Raw genomic sequence first — 15926 nt, 5'->3', positions numbered from 1 at the left:
CCCCGACTGTTCGTAGAGAGAGGACAGCCCTCCCCACAGACGGCGCTGCACAGCGGCATCCACTGGAAACAAACCAAGTGCTGCATCACTGAGGCTCACACAGAGTTTGTGTCAAAACGCGTCCAGCTTTAAAGGTGAGACCGGAAACTGCAAAACTCCTAGAAGAAAACACAGAGGGAGGAAGCACTATGGCATTGCATTGGCAATGATTTCTTGAATATGACACTAAGAACACGGGGGAAGAAAGAAATATCCGATCAATTGGATTTTGCCATAATGAAAACCTCTAGTTCATCAAAGGACAAAACCAGCAGAATGAAAGGTGATCTAGGGAATGAGAGAAAAGAATTTGAAAACGTGTATAAGATAAGGCGTTAATATCCAGAACATACGAAGAACTCCTACAACTCAACAAACACCAGAGCAAGTGACTCGACTCAAAACATGGGCAAAGCACTTGAATAGACATTTCTGCAGAGAAGATGTGCAAATGGCCGATGAGCACCTGAGAAGGTGCTCAATAGCAGGAAAATGCAAATCAAAACTCTCAGGTGGGAGTGATTTCTCGTGATGCTGGGTGTGGGCAAGTCCACTGTGCAGGTAACACAGAGAACATTGCCCTGAGTGGTACCTTTGATTCTTCCCCAGGCACCGTCTACAGTGCTGTCAGAGTTGACACCTCTCATCAACTTGAGTCCTCAAAAGAACAAGGCGGGTGTGTGTCACAAGCCAAGTGCACGGGGTCTGAGCAGTCAGAGACTGTGTGGCCTCCAGCTCTGCGCCTGAGAAAAAGTAGCCATTTTCTCAGGTGTAAATAGATTAGCAGGATTTTGTTGTGAAGAAACAGAGGGCCTGGAGTCAGAGACCCCCTCTCTGCACCTCTCCTGGTTCTTCACTGACCCGCTGACTGCCTGGCCAACCTCGGGCCATTCCAGCCAGCTGCACAGCCCTCCATCACCCAGCTGAGGGGAGTTTCTGTGAGGCACAGTTTCCCAGGAAATTGGAAAGACTGGGCTCTGAGCAGAAATAACATGGGGACCAGGAGCAAGCCAATCGGCAGTGGACTACTGAGGTCCCTGGGCCAAGAGGTAGGTCATCTCCCCAGGTGAGCGTGACTGACATGGGTCAGTGAACCAGGAAATGAGAGTCCAAGGGATGATCTGGAAAAGAGTGAGGGCACAGGCAGGAGCTGACTGTGGCAGAAGAACCAGGCGCTCTGCCTTGGTCGTTATCTTCACTCTCCCTGTGCTGAGGGCCGGTGAGGACGTGTGCAAGTGCAGAGGGAAGACCTAGTGCAGGGGGGGCCATGCACTTGCTGTGATTCTGGCCCTTGGGGAACGTTTCTGTTTGGTGCTTATGGGAGAAAACCTTGGGAAGAACCGAAACTTCTGCATACGTGAAAATTATCATTAATATCCCAGGAAGGGATATTTCTCTAGAGAGCAGCCAAGGGTCTGAGACTTGGGCCTCAGCCCCTGGGGGCACAGGGAGCTGGTCCCGTGTTGTAACGGGTACGTCAGACCAGAGGTCGCTGGAAAGCAAGGGGCCCAAATTCAGGCAGAGAGCCCCCAAAGAGTCACAAAGACTGCTCCCCCACTTGCCATGAAAGGCATGGGATGGGGGGAAGGGTGCCAAGCCCTCAGATGAAAGCAACCTGCTTCTGCAAAGGGAGGGGCTGCCTGAAAAAGGGGAAATGCCTGAGGCAAGGGGTAAGAATGCACAAAGAAGTTAACGGGAGGAGGGCAAAAGAGCTCCTGGAATGGAAACCCTTAATAGTCCACATCCTGGGGCTTCCAGCTCCTGACACTGGCTACATCAGGCTTGCAAGTGTTGTGGCAGCTAGACCGCTCCCCAGGGTGACTACAGAGGTCTACTGATTCCCAGAAAAAGGGACAAAGACAAACATGGCCATTGCTTATAAAGCTGAGCAGTCCCACTGGCTTCCAGAGCGCTCTGCATTCCAGGAGAGAGGACTCTTTAATAAAAACGGGAGGCAAGGAGGAGCTAGCTGTTCTTGTCTGTCTGGCTTTGGCACTAGGTGCAGGCTCTTGTCTCTCTCTTGTCTCTTGGCTCATGGAACATTGGCTTGGGGCTTAAGGTCGTAGATCCATTTGGACATTCTGGGTCTCTGACCCTTTCCCCCCCACCCCCACCCCCCACCCCGCCCCCTGACTGGAGGGATTGTGAGACCAGGCAGATGCCAGCCCAGCAGGAATTTAGGTCCTGCATGGTTGGAAGCCCGCTCCTGGCAGGAGGCAGAGTCCTACACTGGGAGGCGTGCCTCACCAGGCTCCAGCCTCTGGGACACTGACCCAGTGCAGCACTGTGTGTGGGCCCTGCACTGCTACCTGGAGCCCGAGAGCAGCACACCCCATGTCCTGAAGGAGAGCACTGCTGCAGATGGTGGCGACTCTGAAACCCAGGAGCGCACCTTCCAGAGAGGGTGGAGATCTGTGTGCGTGGCCGGCTTAAGTTCCAAAAGGGACAGATAAGAAAACGGGGAACTTCTGGGTGTGGTTTTGGGTTGTAATCTTTTGGGAAACAAGAAAAGTTCTGGGTCTCATAGGAGATAAGGGCTCAGAGCAGGAATGCCTCAGCCCCCCATCCCAAAATTGGAACCCTGTTAATAAAAACCTGTTTCCTCCAACACAAATCTTTGGGTCATGTGGATACAGGGTGACAAGCTGTCAAACCCCATGCTGCATAGTTGCAGTGTGGCCAGAATTCCAAGGGCTCTGCATCCAGGTTCCAGTTTCTGAAGAAATTTTGGATTATTCATTCAATCAATCGTCATTTATTTCTTTAAAAAAAAAACGTGTAATGCATCTTATGGTTTTTTTTTTTTCAATTTTTAAAAATATTTTATTTGTTTTTAGAGTGGGGAAGGGAGGGAGAAGGAGAGGGAGAGAAACATCCATGTGGGGTTGCCTACTAGGTCGAGCACCCCGTACTGGGGACCTGGCCTGCAACTCAGGCACGTGCCCTGACTGGAAATCAAACCAGTGACCCTTTGGTTTGCAGACCAGCACTCAATCCACTGAGCCACACCAGCCAGGGCACCATTTATTTCTTACTAATCCATCAAAAGCAACTGAGTGTTTCTTACAGTGTTGCCTGAGGTGGTTGCAGTGTGTAGAGTGAGGAGTGAGAAGGCAAAGTCTTTTTCTTTATATCTGTTGGGTGTGACACCAACACATCAGGAAGCAAATTAGTAATTTTAAGTCCAACACAGGGAAATGAGGATTGGCCACCTGAGGGGGAGGCCAGGGTATTTCCAGAACTGAATGTGATTGTTACTGCAGTAATTTGTTTCTAGAGTAAAAACAAATGAATTCTCCATTTCCTATCACACTTAAGACCACAATCTCTACCCCTGAGCTAAGAACGCCAAAGGAAAAAGGATCTGAACCAATGGTTGGCCGAGGGACTCAGAGACACCTAATAAGGCCCCAGAGTGAAGGAGAAGTTGGGGCTGTGGCTGAGGAGAGACCTGGAGTGACTCTGATCAGCTGCTCATGGTCTGTGTGACTCTGCTTTAGTGACTCTATTTACCTGTGCCTCAGTTTCCCCTCAGTGGAGGAGAACGAATGTTTGGCTGCCAGGGTGTCAGTGTATCAACTGTAAAATATTCACAGTCTCTGACCTAAATCTTGAGATAAATGGGCTGCTCAAATAAGAGACACCTGTTATTGATGGACTCCAAGAGCAAATCCCCTGGGCTGATCCCTGGTGAATGAGGAGCTGCCAGGAGCATCTTTTCTCCTCTGTTCTCCCTGGAATGCTGACTTCTCTTTCTACTCTCCTAAGTTCCCCGGGGTCATCCACAAATTGCCTGGTGGTTTTGTGTATCTGTGCTCTTCACACACAGAGTCAGGTGAAGGATTGGGCTCTACTCCTGCCCAGGTGTGACTCTTGGGGCTGAGCCCCAACTGGTGACCAGCTCAAAACCCTTGAGACTTGGGCACCCAATAAACCATTGCTCACAATCAGCTCTTCCCAGAGGTCAGAGCAGACCTGACACAGGATCCCCAATGTTTCTGGAGCCAGGAGCCCTGGGGCAGGGGTCTGGGGAGGGGCTGCTGGGCTGAGCTTCTCTGTGGAGATTCCAGGAGGCTCCTCAGATTAGGCCCTGATCCAGCCCTGCAGGATCTTTCTCAGGGTCATGGTCATGGGGAGGAATCAAGGGGGCTGAGCAGAGATTGGTCTCCCTTTGGTGAGTTACTCCCATCAGACTGGTCTTCTCCCTGTGGTGAATGTCTGCAGGTCTGGAAAGCTGTTAACAGCATGAATCTGCTCTGAAAACCCCACCCTGAGATCTTGGTGCCAGGGAAGGTGGACACGGGCCAGAGGTAGCAGGAAAATGCAGCCTTGGCCAGTCTGAGGCCAGTGAGCCAAATCCCCAGACTCCCCCACCACAGGTCTCCCGCTTCCACACAGTGTACCTAGGGGCCTATTGTCACTGTCTGGGCAAGAGGCAACTCCCCTCAGGAGGCCCCAGGTTGCCACCTGGGTGGGGTGTGGGTGGCCCACTGTCCTTGGTGTCCAGAGGTGTGGCGATTCCTGGGACACTAGACTTTTGGTGTTAAACCCAGCACAGTCCTTGGACAAACAAGCAAGAACTGGACACTGCAGGTTGGTTAGGGAGCTCTGCAGACTGCCCCTCTCTTCAGTGTGAGGGTTTCTGTCCCTCACTCATCCCTCTTGGAAGGACAGTGTCCTGCTGGGTTTTTGGCCCAGGTCCCTGCTTCCAGCTACTATGCCCAGGATGCACAGCTGTTCTTTGGCTCTCGGGGTGCATATGGATACCCCATTTCCTTCACCTGGACAAATGGGTACACACAACCCCTTCATTTCAGAGGTGCCTGACCTCACAGAATACACCTGGGGAAGAGTTCAGTACTTCTCTCTCCCTCAGAGATGGCTGGCAGGCACCTCAATTTTGACACCATGGTGACCACATGTTCAAGGCTCCCAGGCCACGGTCAGACACAGGGACTGTGAGTTACCTCAGCTGCGTTTGGCTGCCCACATGTGTGACAGTCTGCAACATATCAGAAATGGCCTGTCTCAGGACACTAGAGTGAGTGCTCCTGGACCCAGTGCCACCCCAGCCTGAGCTCAGCCTCCTGTTTTGCTGAGGGGCCCAGGCAGTGAAAGTTGATGGGTTTCCATGTCTGCTCATTATTTGCTCCACCAGGACAGCTCTCCTTCAGAGCTGGCTTATAGAGGGCCTGTAGTGGGTAACAGACCAGCTTGCCATAAGGAGGGTTCTGACCAATTAGTTCAGCCCCAGGGTCCCGAATAATTGTGCTGTGTGTTGCAATCTTTCCTCAGCCCTGTCCGGGATCACAGCCAGAATCGCACCCACCCTCAGCTGCCAGGACACACACACATACAGACACAGAGATACACACGTGTGTAGAGGGGCACACACACACATTTATACACTCAGTGACACATCCAACCCAGAAACACAGTCAGAGGAGTGCAAGGACATGCAATCTCCCACATGTACTTATACTTTTACAGACACACTCACAGATGGACACTTACACCCAAAGACACAAGTCTTTATACTACAGACCACACAAATGTGTAAGGAGCTCTAAAGTCAGAAAAGTGCAAGTGCTCATCCAAACACACAGCTAAACAGTGACAGGCACACCCTGAAACACCCACGGACCTTGTGGAGCTCCACTACCTCATATCTGGTACAAGACCTCCTCCTGGTCTTCCCTGCGGTCCCCTCCTGGCCTCCAAGCACTTCCAGAGCCCTGAGCAGGAAGGTGGAGGCAGAGTGTTCAAGAGGGACACTCAGAGAGGATGGAGCCAGGGTGCTAGCAATGTAAAGTCACCTTTCTTCTCTGTGGCACGATCCTCAGGCTCTCCACAGCCCATGACCAGGGTGAAGCCTCCAGGCCCCCCCACCACTCGGGGTGCAATTGAAGATTAAAACTGTTCATGAAGCCTATATTTGAAAAGTCACGAATCTAAAAGATTTTCAAAAAGTCCCAAACTCAATGAAAACAATTAAGGAATAAACCCTATAGAGAGTGATACATGACAGATGGAAAACATCCGCTTCCAGAAGTGGAACATGAGGTTATTTGTGGCGTATCGGGCATAAGAGAACTGTATTCGGTTTTCAGCTATGCGGAATCATACACAAGCTATAATATAACTTTGAGAAAACAAATTGGTGGAAATTTTTTACTATGGTTGCAACTATGCTAATAAACAAGCATTGGACATACTAATGGGAACAACATGGGAAAGGAAACACCAGAAGTAAGAGAAAAATGATATTAGGGGAATCCCCTCTTTCAATACTTCTGTAAAATGGGCAGATAAAAATGAGTTACAACTATATGGGTGTACGGTAATCAAAATCGACCTTGCCTAAGAGAAAAAATTACTACCTCAAGCTTTTAATAGCTTCTTCATAGAAGCAGAAAAAAATTTTGTAGAAGCACAGTGAGTCACATTTACTGAGATTAACACTGAGGACACTCTTTAACACTCTTGTTAACACTCATTAACACTTGTTAACACTCATTAACACTCTTGTTAAAATGAATTCAGAAAAGCCCACCTTTAAATTCTGTGTTCCAGTTCAGTAACAGAAATCATTGACTGAGGACCTGCTATGTGCACAGCATTTGGGACACAAAGACAAATGAGACACTCTATACTTCTTGGAGGTAATGCTGCCTGAAGTTAGGGCAGAGGAGACATAAAGAAGGAAGTGCTCATTCCAGAAGTGTTCAGGGGATATCCAATGGGCCAGAGGAGCTAATAAAGTGGGTGAGAAGATGAATGATGTGAAGTCAAGTGTGACTCTATTGTTTCCAGAAGTAGAACTAGATGGATCATGGGAAAAATTCAAAAGCAGATGCAACATGGGTGGGGCTCCAGGATTGGGCTGGGAGAAAGTTGGTTCCATTTAGGACCTGAGGGTTTGGAGGCCCAAAGGAGACTCACCGTCTGGGGAGATGACCAGTGGGGAGTCTTCATTGTAAGGACAGGGGAGGAAGCTGGTGGGTCTGAGTGAGACCATGCCCAGTGTGAGGGAATGAGCAAGCAGGAATCCCTGGGAGGAGCACTATGGAAAGGGGTGGCACAGACACTGGAACCCATGAACACAGAAAGGATCTGGTGAGAGGAAGCAGAAGAGAAAGTCCCAAAAGTCAATGGAAGGTCAAGCCACGATGTGGAGGAGCCTTTGGGGGCCAGGGCTGAGTCCTGGAAAGGGACATCCTGTGGGCAGCAGCGAGCATGCAGGGGTCCTTCCTGCAGCAGTGGTTCAGAGGGCCAGGGGCGCTTCAAAGTGGTGACCTCAGCTCACAGAAATAAGGTGTCTGGAACACACTTTGAGTCCAGGGTGATGCGTACAGATCAATTTCTCATCTTACCAAAATAAATTCCTAGAATCCTATTGAGTTATCACTCAAGGTGTCACTCAAGGCTTATCAAGTGGTTTGACTGGAGGCTAACTGCAAGTCATCAGTATTTGTGAATCCTCTGATGCTTCTCTGTAAAGGGTTAGAAGTGGTGACTGCTTTGGTGTAAACTGAGCTGGCTCTCCTGTGCCAGAAAGTGTTTCCTAGTCTTTCTTTTGTCTCCCTAGTCTCCTAAGTGAATTGATCAATTTTTACAGAATGTTAGCAAATTCAACACAAATTGAGCAATTTTATTTAAAATGGTTTCCTTGAATGAAATGACCATGATTTTAGTTTTGGCCTTATGACTTAACATTACATAAAAATTCAGTCTGTGTTAAAAAGCAACTCGTGGTCTGTGGATTCTGGGTAAAAATGTCAGCCACTGAAAAAGTCTTCCCCTGACTCATTCAGGGGAAATCACGTGGTGAAGTTTCATCTATGAGAAAGTTAATGCTAATTTGCCAAAATCTGTAAACCCTGCAGCACAGATGCTGATGGAACCACCAAATAAAGCAAACATGTCAGACATGCAAGATGTGTGAATTCTTTAAACTGTGGCTAGTCATTCTTACTCTGATAATCGGGTGGATCATGTACCACCTCAGGCGAGGGCCCTCTGAATGGCCACTCGAGGAATTACAGCTGCCAGGATGGGCTCACATGGAATCAATTTGCTTTACTAAAGACCATTTAATGCCATTTGTTCATTACAAAATACACAAGAACAATCAAAATTATCTATGTGTAATCACAGGACCCAAAGTGGTTGAGCCAGCCTTGCATACCCAAGTGTTTTGCCCTGTGTTTCTGTGAAATGGTTTTAACCAATACTTTCTACCATTGTAAAAACTCTTTGCCGTTTCCTGATGGTGTCTCAGTTGAAGGAGAATCGCAGGAAGGTTGACTGGTGCTGAGACAGAGGAAGGAGGGGCAGAGTCTGTGAGGATTGCTGGCACTCTTTTGGCGTCATTCTACCAGCTCTGGAAAGCAGGAAACTCTTTGGAACTTGAATCAGCAGGCAAGGACAGGCCAGGGTTCCGAGAGGACTCTGGGTGCTCCCAGCTGCCATCTTCCCTCCATGGCACTGGGGCCGCCAGAAGTGCTCCATGACCTCTATGACCTTGGCTCTTCTTCCTTTCTCTCAGAAAATTGAAGGCCGTCATTCTGGGTGGGAAGAAATAAAGCCTCCAAACCAATTGTGTGTTTATGGGAAACTGGACTCCAGCTGCATCTCTTCAAGTTCTCAGCAAACAGTTTTCACTGTCAGTCAGAGGGCCTGGTCTTTCTGAAAAGTTCCTAGAACCTTGCTCCCAAGTAGCACTTGGGAAGGAAAGTAGGCTAGGACAGGGCTCCCACCTCCTCACCTGTGGGTCAAATGCCTGTGCTGAGAGGGCAAGTCTGCAGGATGGGACTAGCCAACCATGAACCCTTCCCAAAGCTTGTTCCCCAAGTCTCTCCATTGCCCTGCAGCCCTGGGGTTGGGTCTGGGGGTCTGAGCTGAGGCTCTGAGGACCTAGCCACACCTTTGCCCTGGTCAGGAGACTGGGGAACTGTAGGGAACAGGACTGTGGTCCATGGCCCCAAGGAGCTGGGTACCAGTCTATTCCTTGGGTAGACACTGCCCAGCTCTGTCCTTCATCAGTCCTGTCTGAGATGCCAGTGCCAGGGGGAGCACAGCTACAAAGGGAAGGGGCTTCTCTTGGGGTACAACCTAATTTCAGGAGAAAATGGATGGAGAATGGAGTTCAGCTGCGATGGAGTGTCTTGTGGATTGGGGTCCTCAACTCCTCCTTTGTCTGGCTCTCCACCTGCACTTGACACTAGAGCTCAGAGGTCAAGGTTGGCATTTCTGGGCAGACTGCATTCACTTAATAATCATTTGCAAACTCCAGTTCATCAGCCAGAGGGGTCAGGCTCCCCAGCACTGCAAACCCTGAAGACCCTGGAGAATGGGGTGCGTGTTGCTGGGTGTGTCTTCAGCACCTGACTTCACCCACAGGAGAGCGGTTATTAAGACCGAGAATTCTGCAGGGGCCAAAAGAAAGAATAATTTTAGCCCCTGAGCACGCCAGGCTGTGGTCAGAAAAGGCAGCCCCAGATGTGGCCCTTGGAGGGGGCAGGCAGCATTGTGCTGTGTGAGTTTTCAGGGGCCCCCCTCCCCTCACTCAGTCAGCAACCCAGGACTCACCCTACAAAGAGGACATGCTGTCGATTTTCGACTGGCCAATCTTGAGCTAGCTGGCCCAGATCCAAAGCCAGAAGAGTTAAAATGTGGATTCCTCGTATTCTGGCCAGCCTGGCCTCTCCTTGCTTCTGACAAATTTGGAAAACGGGAGTAGCCCTGGGTGCCCTGGGGCCTACAGGGAAGGAAGGGAAAGAGGGTGTGGGCGCTTGGAGGCCTCAGAGAGGCCCCTCCAGACAGCATCCACCTCCACCTGCATCTTTCTCTCCAACCCGCTATTGCTTCCCCCAGAAGGTTTGGAAACTCTGTCCTAACCTGAGGTTGATGGCCAGCTGTACTGCAGAGCCAGCACTGCCCCTGAGTGCCTGGGGGCACAGTGAACAGGACACTCTGTCCCAGAGGGGACTCAGCCCTTCCCCATCCTCCAGGACCCAGTGTCTCAGGCAGGGCTTCACCTCTCCTCCCACCCTCTGTCACTGTCCCACCCACCCAGGCAGTTCTTGCTTTGCTAAAGGGCCTGAGTCCTGTCCCCTAGGGTGGCTGGTTTGGGGAGTGGCATATGTGCCAGGCACAGGGCACCATTGCTCTTTATGAAGGACGGGACTGTGCTTGGTCATGTGGAGGGGAAGGGGCTGCAGGGAAAGCTGCCCCGAGTCCCCCAAGTGCAGCCACCCTCTTCTAATGGCCTCTGGGAGAGGCTGGCGCAGCCATGTGTGGACACACAGGCGCCTGTTATTACATTTTCTTTGGCCAGTGGACCAGTCCCCAGGAGGGCCATCCACCTAGTGACAGGAGCCAGACAGTGAGATGGCTGAGAACTCACTGTGGAGAAGGGGGCTTCCTGGAGCACTGGAGGGCCCACCAGGTTACCTGTAGCGGCCAGCCAGCCTGTTGCGCCCAGCAGGTGCCCGATTCACCAAGCTCCGAGAGGTCTGTGTCTCCATTAGCTGGGATGCTTGGCACCGGGGACAGTTTTCAGGTGGGCCCCAGAGAGGCGAGATGGTGGGAGCAGGAGCCTGGGCAGGTGGGATGCAGGGCCCAGGGAACCTTCTTCTGGGGTGGCCTGAGGCCAGAGAAAGGCCTGAAGGGGGTTTCAGGGCGTCAGCAGATTGTAAAATGGACACACAGTCCTGGAGGAAAGGGTGGACGGCAGGAAGGGAAGAGGGATTGTTAGGGCGGGGGGAGCTGGGGACCTCAGGGATGGTGTGGAGGCCGCCGGCTTTGCCGACTCCCAAGTGAGGAGGGGCTCTGCGGTTGAGAGATGGGAACTTGGTTTTGCGAGGTGGGGGAGCAGGAGGAGTGGGGGACTCCCTTAGGCAGTAGGGGAAACCAGGTGAGGAGGGAGAGGTAGGGGAATTGGGAGGGGGCGAGGGTGGGGTGGGGACAGTAGGAAAAGAGAATGGCTTTTTCCACATCGCTGTCAATACACAGAGTGAGAGCCGAACGCAACCATGGAGTTCTAGAAATGCCTTTGTCCTTGTGACCTCAGGAGCAGAGAATTCTAGACAGAGACCAGGAAGCCCCGCCCGAAGCACTGCTGTGAGCCCTGTAGAGCTGAGCAGACAGGTCTTTCCCTGTCAGTACAGTTCACATTCAATACCACTCTGTGTTAGTCCCAGGTGGACAGCACGTGGTAGGACACACGCACACTGTGCAGAGGTTTCAGCACACACTCGGCCACGTGCACAGCTGCTGCAGGACTGCTGACCGCGTCCCTGTGCTGTGCTCTCTGTCCCCGCGACTGTTTCGTCAGTGGCCGTCTGTACTCTGAATCCTTTCACATTCCCCCCAGGCTCCCAGACACCCTCCCCTCTGGCCACCATCTGACTCTTCTCTGTATCTGTGTCTGACTCTGTTTGTGAGTGTGTTTACATTGCATTTTGTTTGTTTTGTTGTTATTATTGTTTTGTACAAAGGCAGTAAGTTTATTCCAAGCCGTGTCACTGGTATCCTCCCATTCACGTTTCCCTGTGCGCTCCTCTCCTCACAGTAGGTAGCGTGCAGTGTCCCTTACAGGAGGGTGGGTGTGGGAAGTCCAGGAGGACAAGGCAGGTGGCCCATCCTATGGGAGATGGGGGAGGGCGGGGCAGTCAGGGGAGGTGGATTGGACCCCAGTTTTTTTTGCACTGGTCTGTGATCTTCCCGGCCGCCCTGGGTGGGATGGGCATGCAGGCCAGAGCAGGCAGGGCAGGGGAAGAAGGAGGAGTGGCAGGTCACCCTGGCAGAGCAGGGTGGATGGGCACAGTCATGGCTCCAGGGGTCAGGCAGTACCCCGTCTTTGGCTCTCCTGGTGAGGAAGTTTCTCCTGCTCTGCCCCTCTCCCCATCCCTCTAGATCAACACAGGGGCCATGGGTGCCTCCTGAAACAAGGGGACCTGATGCCCAACTCAATGCAGCAGGGGTGTGGAGGAAGGACAAGGACAAGCCCTCTCTGAGGACAAGACAAGGAAGGGCTGGGCAGGGGTCTGCCCAGGAAAAGGGTGGGGAGGGAGAGGACAGCAGTCCCAGGAGCTGGCCCCCAGCTGAGGCCTGGAAGGTGGAGAAACTGGGGACCCCTGCTTTCTTTGGGGGGCCAGTTGGAGCCACAGCCCAACCTTGTGTGGCCGTGTGGACCCACCATGTGACCAGGACATTGTACTTTGTGATGATGCTGGGGTAGCGTGTCATGGCCAGGATGCAGAGGGGGAGGTGAGACTAAGGTGACTGTGCTTTAGCTGGGGGTGTCCACACCCCTATTCACTTGCCTGTCTCCCCGCACTCACACACACTTGGGTCAGGAAGACAAGTGCCAGGATCCCAGCCGCACTGGACATTCCTCCACGGCCACAACAAGCAGATGCTGGAGGGACTCCTTCCCCACTGGATGCTTAGGGCTCCTGGGTCGGGGGCTGGCTTTCAAGTCAGATTCCAAGGGTCCACAGGGGTGGTCCCCACCTTTTGCTGGCCCTGCCTCTGGAAGGAATGGTCCATCACACATGGGGAGGAGGTGAGGGGTAAAGCAGTGAGGAAAAGGGCTAGGGACAGAAAGGCTCCAATGACAGCCAGCATGAGAGGATGACGGGTTAAAAAAAAAAAAAAAAAAAAAAAAAAGGACCCTCTGGTTCCCATGTAAAACTCAAAAAAAAAAAAAATCAAAAATCAAAAAAAAAATCAAAAATCAAAACCACTATCACCGGGTGAGGCTAGAAAGAGAGTAACAGTTAGAGAGAAAATTCAGCAAACACCTGTTCACAGTGGAGTGGGTCCTGCCCTGTCCCCACGCAGTGGACTCCGCCAACAGGGCACCACCAGGGACACCCTCCAAACATAGCCCTATGGGGGGCTGGCTGGATCCAACGGAGTCCCAGCAGTGGCTGGGCCTGGGTCCCCCCTCAGAAACGTGGACCCACACTCCACACGCAGGCACACACTCAGCCTGCCCCCACCCCTGATCCCATCCTGCCTTCCATGGTCCCTGGGACCAAGGGGAACATCAGACACAGTTCCACTGTTTTGAAAGAGAAAAGAAACCTTATACTTTCCTATTAGGTAAACAAAACATTGAAAAATATGTACAGGGGCTGGGGGCTGGGAGCCCTTTCGTAGTAGGGGATGGGGGAGGGAGGGAAGGGCAGCAGCCTGCCAGCCTGCCTCCTTGTTTCCGAGTCTGGCCCCACTGCCTCTGGTATCCTCATTTGTTTAAGAGCAAAACTTCTACATACACACGTGCACACACACCTGTGAACCCCGGAAACCTCGCGTCCTATCCTCACAGTCCCTCTGTCTGTACCTCTCACTCAGCATATGACCCCTCAGGCCCCAGGGCACTGATGGGGGAGAGAGAGGCTGAGCACAGGGTGGAGGAGAGAAGCGCACTGAACCCACCACTGCCTGGTCCCCTCAGGTTAGTGTTGGGATTTCTCTGAGCCTCCCTTGTCCTCAGCTCTCACAGGGGCAGTCCCCACAGCCTTGCCTACACGAGCTCCAGGCACAGGGACATGTGAGAAGCAGGAAGGTCATTTAGGAAACCTGGAAGCACTGGGACTTGGTGGCATCAGGGGTTCTGAGCTTTCTGAGGGCCCCTTGTCTCAAGGGGCTGCAGTGAGAGGTGGAACAGAGGACAGTCCCCAGACCAGCCCCTCCCTGCCTGCCCTGGTTGAGTGGAATAGAGAAACAGTTGTTCAGGGTTAGGAGCGGGGGAATGAGTGTTCCCCCACTGTGCACTTGTATGTCTTTGTGTTTGAGTGTGTGTGTGTGTGTATGTGAGAGAGAGAGAGGGAAAGAGAGAAGGAGAGGGAGGGAGACAGAGGGAGAGCCATGCAGAGCTCACACCATTCGCCATCCTCTCCCAGCCCACTCAGATTGGGGTCACGGGTGGGACAGCAGGCTGAGGGGCTGGGAACATGCAGCAAACCCCAGGGGTCCTGGGGAGAAACAGGCAGTAGCTAGTGACCAAGATGGCAGGTGAGGGCTGATGAGAGGGGAGTTTTTGGCCTCAGAGGGCCTGGTGGAGGTTACTTAAGGGCCTGTTCTGAGGGGTCAGCCTGGCTACTGAGGCTGGCGGTTTCCAAGCTGTGCTCCACGCCCATCACGTCCAGCTCCAGTGTGCCCGTGTCAGTGTCACCTCTAGGTGGCTTCCCCTTGGGAATCCAGCTCTTCTGCACCCACTGTAAGCATTGGTGCACGTCAGTCGCAAAGCATTCACCTCACTGTCCTTGAAGTTCCCGACTAAGTTCTGCCAGCAGTATTTGACAGCGTGGCGGGTGCTGGTGTCCAGAGGTTTGCAGCTGGGGTCATTGGTGGAAGAGCGGATGCCAATCCCATGGCTGTTGTTCAGCCTGTTCCTGTCACAGAAGGAGGCGGGGAGGCGAGGCAGCAGGGCCTTGTGCCGTGTGCCCGCGCAGACATGGCAGTGCAGGAGCTGGGCCCTTGTGATGCACTGTCACAGCTCTGGCTGCTCAGAGGGGTCGCTGTCATCGCAGAGCTTGGGGTGGCAGCTGTTACATTTCAGGTGGATGAGCTGGGCCTGTAGAGATGCCGAGTCTTGCATCACCCGGTGGGATTCCAGGACTCAGGGTTCACCTGCTCAGGGAGGGCCTCCATCTTCTCAGCACTCTGGCCGACACTCATCACGCTCTACACGGTGTCCATGTTGCAGATATGCCAGTACTGCGTGTCCTTGGGCTACTCTTGGCATCTTCCTCCTGGTCCTCTTTGTTGTGTAGGAGCTGGGGCTGTGCCTGGTGCAGGTGCTCGAGGTACCTGGGCTGGTCTGTGGTGCATGCTGGGCCCTCTCACCCTCCCAGGCTGCTGCTGAGGCTGCCCCCAGGGCCTGCTGGAGGCCGGTGGGGCAGTGTGGAGAACCTGGCTACTTTGCGGCTGCCGTTGCCAGTCCTGTTGCTGCCAACGCCGGCCTCCTGGCTGCTGTCTCATAGCTGCTTGGCCACAGATGCACACTGCCCAGAATCCTACTCCTGGTGCTCTGTCCTGATAAGCAACAGGACGGACAGCGGGGTGCTGCAGGTTGTCCAGCCCCATGTCTGAGCCACAGGGTTCTGGGGCTCAGAAGACATTGTGTCCTCGGTGTGCAGGCCGGGTTGTTGCAGGCCTGGGAGTTGCAGCTGGGGGAGCTCAGCTGGAGAAGAACTTGGTGTCTGTCTCCATGATCTCCTGGATCTGCAGGATGGCAGCGTATACATGAGCAGGAACTGGTCCCCCATGTTCATACTCAGCTGGCCTGTGGTGCAGAACCTGAGAATCGGGGAAGGACTGGGCTGCAGGGCTGCCAGCAGCTGTACCCGGTGCTGGAGCTGCTGCGGAACAGGTCTGGGAAGGAGAAGCTGCTGGCAGCCAGTATGCCCGGTGAACTTGAAATGTGGCCCTTGACCTTGGACAGACAGACACATCACAGTGCAGGCCCTGCTGCTGCTGCTTGGTCAGGCACTCCAGAATGCTGCTCTGAAGTTCAAGACCTCCATTTGCAAGGTCCGAGCTGTGGTGGAAGCTGCTCAGTGGCCGCCCATCAAGGGCTCCTGGATGTCCTCTGCAGTGGTGGCTGGGTCTGGCCTAGGCCCGGGGTGCACCATCCTGTGCCTGTGCCTCGGCCTTTGCCTCCATGGCCTCCACTTCAGCAGCAGCAGCAGCCCCAGTGGGTGTCTACCATGGGCCAGGCCCCCCCAGCGGAGCATCTGGACAGTGCACGCCAGGCGCCTCCACCTCAGCAGCCGTGCCGGGTTATACTGTTCTTCAGATTCCACACATCATTGAAATCACATGTCTTTTGTCTTTCTCCGATCAAATACTTCATTTAGTTAATACCTTCT

General features: G+C 52.9%; 1 pseudogene; it reads right to left on the bottom strand.

The window, feature by feature from the left end:
* LOC112312872 (nucleus accumbens-associated protein 1 pseudogene) overlaps nucleotides 1-15720 on the bottom strand; it is a 35013-nt pseudogene extending 19293 nt beyond the window's left edge.
* Between the last annotated feature and the right edge of the window lie 206 nt (nucleotides 15721-15926).

This window comes from Desmodus rotundus, chromosome 12, assembly GCF_022682495.2.
Source record: "Desmodus rotundus isolate HL8 chromosome 12, HLdesRot8A.1, whole genome shotgun sequence".
NCBI lineage: Eukaryota > Metazoa > Chordata > Mammalia > Chiroptera > Phyllostomidae > Desmodus > Desmodus rotundus.
This window is presented reverse-complemented; position numbering and strand designations above follow the sequence as displayed.